This window comes from Lygodium microphyllum, chromosome 11 (assembly GCF_053477565.2).
Source record: "Lygodium microphyllum isolate KBCC chromosome 11, Lygodium_microphyllum_v1.1.10, whole genome shotgun sequence".
Taxonomy (NCBI): domain Eukaryota; kingdom Viridiplantae; phylum Streptophyta; class Polypodiopsida; order Schizaeales; family Lygodiaceae; genus Lygodium; species Lygodium microphyllum.
This window is the reverse complement of record NC_141145.1, coordinates 150,516,251-150,524,550: the sequence shown is the minus strand read 5'-3', so window position 1 is coordinate 150,524,550 and position 8,300 is coordinate 150,516,251.

The window sequence follows — 8,300 nt, the reverse complement described above, 5'->3', positions numbered from 1 at the left end:
GGTAAACATCTTTCTCACATGCTTGCCTTTTGCAACCAATTTACATTTGCTCCTAAAATCTTTTACAAAGCAGTCATTCTGATTGAACTTTACTCACAATCCTCACTCAACCATTTGCCCAACAAAAACCAAGTTCTTTGTTATGTTAGCCATATGTAGTACATAAACCAAACACTTAACATTTCCATCTTGCATAAACAATGTGACACTCCCAAGATGAGTGATAGAGTGTAATGTAATGTCACATTTTTTCATAAAACTAGGTATTTAAAGATTTTCTATTTCTCTAAATCATTCTCCATGAGACATCATATGGTTAGAGCCACCTAAATCCACGTACAATGCATCATCAAATCATTAATGCTGATGTATCTGCATTCGCTACACTCATCATGCACGACATAATAAAAAACTTATCATTATTAACCTGATTACTAGTACATGCATAATTATTATTCTCTCTTCTCCCATTTCTATTATTCTCACCTCTTCTCTTTTGGATAGGCATATGTAATATAACATTTTTAACCAAAATTATAGCCTTCTCTATTATCATAACTTGCATTCTATCTGCCACATTCTCTATGGCCCCCTGCCTCAAGACTGACCTCTACCAATTGTGTATGACAGATCCTATGAGTCATGAAATTGCCCTTGATTTTTCCCATAACATCCACCATCTCAGCCTCTAGCACCAATCTCTACTTGTGTTAGAGTAGAGCACCTATTATGAATTACTCTTGCTCTATGATGAGGTTGCAGCAAGATCCAAGCTTTTCTCTTCTAACATCAATATAGATATTATATCTTCAAAATCATGTTGTCTGAAATACTTGTGAAAAGCCAATATATAACTTTACAAGCACCTTGGTTCTATTCCTTAAATACATTGGCCTAATCAAGCATAGTATTTTCCTCTGGTAACTCTGGAGTCTCACCATTAACTCCTTCAATGTAGTATCAATAACTTTTCCCCTAAGGAAATGGGTCAATCTAAACTTTCAAGCATGGAAGTTATGCTTATAAAGCTTTCATTGATAATATTATTAAAACCCTCAAAGATTGTGCAATAAAATCCAAAATTTTACTTTTATTAATAACCTATTAAATCAGGTAAACTATCACATGCACTAAACTCAATACATAAATATACCATGAATAATACTCATAATGTGTGACATGCAAATAATGTCTACCACACCCAATATTTGCAATATTTTTGTGAAATGATGAGGTTTGCAAAGTTTTCAAACCTTACCAAATTCATATACAAAAAATCTCTAACTCTTGAATAGAACCTAAAATGTGCCCAAAACATAAGTCTAACAACATAGAATCAGATATTCCCTTGAGCACTACAAGCTCATGAAGATGGTTTGTTGGTCATATGAGAGAGATGTCCACAAGTGTACTCCATAGGAAGGATTCCTTGTAGACTCTTGTAATTGTGGCTCATAGCTCCTCACTTGAACTTGCTATGATACTATGAAAAGATGGGGGGAGAGAGAGGGAGCTTGAGCTCTTAGAAGACACACAACGTATAGAGAATGCACACAAGATAGGAAGCTAAAACCCTCGCCATTCTTCTTCTTCTTATTCTCCACTATAATAGTCTACTAAGAATAAAAGAAAATACAACATACATAATATACAAGTGGTCCATAGTGTGAATGCACTAACTTGGAAGATGACTATCTTGTAACTTGGGTAGGTAGACTATTTGATATCTAGTTGTTGTAAAGTATCACTGGAATGATATGTTGATGTAGGTACCAACCGTCTCAATGATATGAATGCAAAAACGGTCATCCATGTACATGAATGTCATCACGTGTTGAGCTATAAAGATCAATAATATCCTTTCAAGTGATTTCTTCAATCTATAGTTCAGAATCTTTGATTCTTTTTATACTCTGAATATTCAAAATTGCATAGGCCTTCTTGTCAATTTTCTATGTTGGCACAAGCAGCTTGTTGGATCAATAATTGAGGAGCTTTGCCATCTTTGTGTCTTTATCCATCAAGATTACTATGCGAACATTGGCATACACACATAGTTATCTTGAAGCAAGTCTAGTAAAAAGGTCCTCTATAAAATCAAATCAACCAACGCACTTATTTTCCACTTGACGTTGAACTACTAATTGTTGTAGATGTCCTTGAATAGCTTGAGAAAGGGAGCTTTGGGTATCACCAAAAGTGGAAGGCTTTTTGTAACTTTTCAATCTCCCTAAGAATATTTAACTTTTATGACTTACCTTCCTCCTAATAGACTTTTGGGTCTTTAGCTTTGTACTATCCCTAGGCACCATAGAAGGACTTTTGGATTTTTCCCTTGCAAGGGCAAAGGCCTCTTGTTTCCTTTGCTAAAGTTTCCAACTTGGGGCTTTTTTGCCTTTTCTCTCAAAGGTGATAGTGCTAGTGCTTTGAACTTCTATCTCCTAAACTGGTGTGCTATAGGCCTTTACTATGTCTTGATGTATCTTTCCTCCTTCTTCTATAACCTCTTGAGGATTTTCCTCCTAGTTAGATATTCTCTAAGCCTACTATGTCTCCTTTGGTGTTACACCTCTTGAAGGTTTGTGCTTGGAACTTCTATCTCCTAAAGTGGTGTGCTATAGGCCTTTGCTATGCCTTGATGTGTCTCTTCTCCTTCTTCTATAACCTCTTGAGGATTTGCCTCCTAGCTGGATATTCTCTAAGACTACTATGTGTCCTTTGGTGTTACATCTCTTGAAGGTTTGTCTCTCCTAGTCTTGCACCCTCTTGGGTGTGTATGCTTTGGCCTTGTGGTAGGGCTACTTCAACCTTTTGAGATTTTCTTGTTTTTTGTTTTACCCATGCCATTTCTTGTATCCCACTACACTTGTGGGTATGGGAATTATGAATATTATTGAAACCATCGATCATATAAGGTTCATGAATGTACTATGGTACACAAGGAGGCAATCTAAGATTGCACATCATGGGGATATCTCCCCCTAGAGAGGAAAAGGAGACATATTCATACAACACATTGAAGCATATCTCTTTTTTGGGGGCAACAAGCTGAAAAAATAGGTTGGAGGTTGTGGAAGCTGGAAGTTTGATCAGAAGGTGGAGGGCTGATTAGGGGAAGAACAAGTTGAAGAAGGTTGGGTAAAAGGCAAGAACTTTGAAGTGGACTTTGATTTTTGTACTTTTTTCCTCAACGTGTGAGTAACATCACACCCCTTTGCCACATTCCATACAACACATTGAAGCATATCTCTTTTCTGGGGGCAACAAGCTAAATCAATAGGTTGGAGTTTGTGGTAGTTGGAAGGTTGACTGAAAGGTGGAGGGCTGATTGGGGGAAGAACAAGTTGAAGAAGGTTGGGTAAAAAGTATGAACTTTTAAGTGGACTTTGATTTTTGTACTTTTTCCCTCATATGTGTGAGTAACATTGCACCCCTTTCCATATGCCTTTTGTACATTGGAGTCTAGAATCATGGTGACATGTGGTAAATTGAAGATGGTGACATGTGTGTATAGTTGCAATCTTTTTGATAGACTATTTAATACATGATGCTCACACCCTGAAATACAAGGATTAATTAGCACGCATAGATGCTCGAGCATTCCTGTAACATTTCCCGTGCCTACCCCATATGAACCCCCCCCCCATTTTTTTCAAAAAAAATTTAAAATTAGTTCAATTTTTTTAACCTCTCTCTCTCCCCCTGCCGACAGCATGTCGGGGAGAGAGAGAGAGGGGGAGTAAGAGTGGGAGAGGGGGCATGCACCCCCTAGGTGTAGGGGTGGCGGCCCACCAAACGGCCGTCTCCCCCCCATGAACCACCCCCTCCCCACTATATAAGGGGATCCCCCCTACTTCGTCTTCAGCGCTACCCCCCCTCCCCCCTACTCCATCTTTACCGCCGCCCCCCCACTCTGTCTTCAGCGCCGCCCCCTCTGTTCCACCTGAACACAACGCCACCCCCTGCTCCACCATCATTTTCGTCATCATCACCATCCGCAGCTGTGTTGCAGGGGATGAAATCGGCATAGTATTGAAAGCATGCCATGACAAACCATGTGGTGGACACTTTGCAAGAGAAGTGACAGCAAGGAAGGCTCTGTTAGCAGGATACTGGTGGCCAACCCTCCACAAGGATGCATATGATTACTGTAAGAGATATGATGCACATCAGCTAATGGGAAAACCCACCAAAACAAGTGCCATGCCAATGCAACCCATTCTTCCCCTAAAGCCGTTCGAGAAGTGGAGGATTGATTTCGTGGGTCCCATTAATCCACCCTCCAGATGGAAGCAGAACAGATACATCTTAGTATGTACGGATTATGTCACAAAGTGGTGTGAAGCTAAAGCTCTGAAGCGGGATGGATTTGTGACTTGGGGTGCAGTCTCGTGGCTTCTGCAGTTTCGTGGATCGCATCTCTTTCTTGAGATGGTAACAGCGTAGCCCTGTTCATATACGAGAATATTATCACCCATTTTGGCAGTCCCCTCGAGCTGATAAGTAATAGAGGTACATTTCCTTAACAAAATCATGGAGGAGTTGATGGAGCTGTATAAGATCCGCCATCGTAAGTCCACTCCCTATTACCCCAGAGCCAACGGCCAAGTTGAAGTCATCAATCGCATCCTCTGCTCAATTCTGACAAGAACGATTGCTGCACATTGTCACGACTGGGATGATCAACTTATAGAGGCCCTCTGGGCATACAGAACCTCTCATAAGGCAACTACAGGACAGATAGTATATGGTACAGTAGCCGTCTTCCCTGTTGAACTAGAATTGCCATCTTTGCGAGTGGCAGTTAAAGAATGCTTGGGAGATGATGAGTCACTTCAACACCATCTCCTGCACTTGGAATGCTTGGATGAGATACGGCGGATGGCCCTACAGTGCATGGAAACTACTCAGGCGTGACGCAAGGCCTATCATGACAATTTCATCAAGCACAAGGAGTTCAAAGAAGGTGATCTTGTTCTAGCCTATGATTTGAGATTTGGCAAAGCTTCAACAATGGTGGATGGTCCTGTACAAGGTACTTGCTGTCAATCCTAACGGCTCTGTTCAGGTACAGACCGTTGATGCCTCTGATGATCCTTTCCTCATCAATGGCTATCGCCTGAAGATGTACTTCCCTCCCTAGGGATCTTGACAATCATAGTTGACCTACCCTTTCCCTTTTGGGCATTGCAATGTCCTTCTTATTGTGCTTCTGATAGCCCTTATGATTCTCCTCATGAGGCGGTCTCGTTCTACTACTCCCTCGCAGAAACATCTCAACCCGACATTGTTCTCTTCTCGTCTGATCCAACAACAGTGGCGAGGTGGGTCCTAACATATGGTATTTCTACCATTCTCTTTCTTTTTTTAAAAAAAAAGAAGAAAAATGAAAAATGAAAAATGAAAAAAAAAACAAAACAAAAAAATAAACAAACTATTATGGGAGAAAAGGAAGAAATTCCCTGTCATAACAAGCCTCGTTCCAAGAAAAGGTGGAAACACCCTTGGGCAAGAAGCTGACTGTGGAAAAGGTGGTAACACCCCGCAGTTCAGGATAGCTAACTCACCAGTAGAACCTCTTCAGCAAGTAATTTGAAGCCACCTCCCTTGGTGCGCTGTCTCTGCAATATCACTCCGTCTGCCCTTCTTAACAGACGACATTTCTTACAAGTCATTGAAGTACGAGACTTGTTGGCTGCCTCCCTGGGTACGCCTCGTCTTCAAGCTCCTCATGACAACAACAGTCGACATGATCTTCATCACCAACCCCTTGAGTGATGCAAGCTTTCCTCCTAATAGGATGGGGATGTGAGCATGGGATGCCCTCTGTATCTATCAGAGCGTGAGACAGAGGGTGGGGTGAGTAACTAGTCTTTCCCTTCAAATCAAATGAGAGGTGAAATGTGTGAACAGAGTGTTGCACACACGGGATAGGCCTCTCAATGCACAAAGCACGATTTGTTCATGTGCACTGCACCATAAGGCTCCCTGGCATTCCTTCTTGCACTGTATGCCAGCACAGGGTGGGATGCACAGTTGCACCATCAATTGTGCACAAGGCATACAACCTCTACACAAGTGACCGTGAGGATTACATCAATGGGTTTCAGGAAAGGGCTGCCCTTTGTATCTTTCAACAGAGCGTGAGACAGAGGGTGGGCTGAGTGTGACTGGTGTTTCTTCAATCAATTATCGAGAGGTGAGGATTGAGGGACGTTACGATCCTTGGAGTCAGGTAGGTTCCCATTTCCCTATGCACCCACCAAGGGCTGGGTTTCTGCCATCAGCACAGGACACATCACTCTATTCTATACACTGCACTACAAGGCTCCCTGGCCTTTCTCCTTGCACCTATGCTAGATGGGTTGGACGCACTGATGCACCATCAATTGTGCACCCTGGCATACTCTCTTCGCACCATTCCCTTGTTGATTCCTAAACCGGGTGTGAGCTCTAGGTTTTCATCATTATTTCCTCGAGTGATGTTAGTCATGGGGCGAGTGACTGCTCTTTCAATCCATTTGAGTGATCGTGAGTTGAGTGCAATATTCCTCGCCATCGAAGAATTTCCTGTGATACCTTCAACCAGCTATGTCCCTGGGTGTTGCTACATGGTCCCTGCCACAAAGGACGTTGGAGGAGTGCTGTGAAGATACCTTGTTACCTCCTGGAGCCGACGACGACACCAGATGCAACCTCGATAGTCGACATTCCTCTTCGGCAATATGGGCCAACTTTTTCTAACCCTACACCTTCTCTTTCTCAGTACCGGTCATGTCTTAAGTGTGAGGACATCGTGGTTGGTCTGATGTGAGGTACTAGATTCTTGATGTTGGATTTACCCTTCCTGCTAAGGTCTTAAGTTTGGGGACGCGTCCCTGCGCGTCTATGTTGCATATCCCTATGCATGTACCCTGTTATGATCATGCATCTATGCCGTGATTTTATTTTACCCTGATGGGGTCCCTTCCCCCCCCCTTCCTTTCTATTTCACCCTGTCTTCGGGGTTGTTTCTTGACCATCTGCCCTTATTCTTGGTTTTGCGCTTCTTTCATATGAACGGACCTTACATTTCACCGAAATCCCAATTCAACCTTACAGCCCTATTCTTCCCTTAGAACTGCCTATTTTTCCTTTTTACCGACCCCTATTCTGACAAACCGTTCTTAAGTTATTAATTTTTGAAACAATTCCCGTAAATGGGACAGTTTTCCATGTGAACGCATCTTCATTGCTTCGGAACCCTGATCTAATGTGCCAAGCCTGTCCTACCCATTTCCCTTGACATTTTTCCTTCTTACTCCCTATCCTTCTGATACACGGTTCATCCATTATTAATTTTTACGGGTTTTAGGATATTTTTCCTATCTATTTTTTATATTTTTCCATGTGAACCTGCCCTATTTTCATCAGAATTCAATTTAATTTGACAGCCATGTCCTACCAGCCTTCCCCCCTTTTTATTTTTTCCTCCCCCCTCTTCCGATTGCTAGATTTTAAGTTATTAATTTTTTCGAGTGTTTTTAGATGCATTTTTCGTGTTTTTTCCACGTGAACCCCTCCTAATTTTCCCCAAGCTGAGTTTTGATGCACCAACCTTGTGAATTCCTTTCTTTTGGACATTTTTTCTTTTTACTGTCCTCTATTCCGGCGCATGGTTTTTTCTGTATTAATTTCTGAGTCCAGTTTCAAGCCCATTTTTTGGGGTTTTTCCCATGTGAACGCGTCTTATCTCAATCAAAACTATGTTTTATTGTGATAAGGTTGTTGGCAACCTTATTCTGCACACTTTTTCTTCTTTCCGCACTTCGTTCAGATTCGCAGATTTTCTGATATTAATACACATATGTTTTTAGGCTTGTTTTTTGTGTTTTTCCCATGTGAACACCTTGATTTTGCCCCGGAACCCGTGTTGCATGTTTTCAACATTTTTCCTTCGTCTCCCGGCACATTTTCCTTTTTACAGATTTTTGATCCAACGAACGGTTTGGATTTTATTAATTTTTCTTCATTTTTTCCCTGTGATCGCGTTTCTCGCCTCACGCGTGAACGCGCCTGCTTTTGGTTTTATGCTCCTTGGGACGCCCCATGGCGTCCGTAGCTAGGGCGTCACCGTCCCTGCCTATTTGACCCCGTCACTGCAAATTTTTTTATCCCTGCCCGCACATGCGCACGAGTCGGGGTGTGTTTTTTGCCCCTCCATTTTCCATTTTTCATTTTATTTTTTTATTTTTCCTTTAAAAATAAAAACAAAAAAAACACCACATATCCCCAGCCAACCCCAAAAACAATATATATCT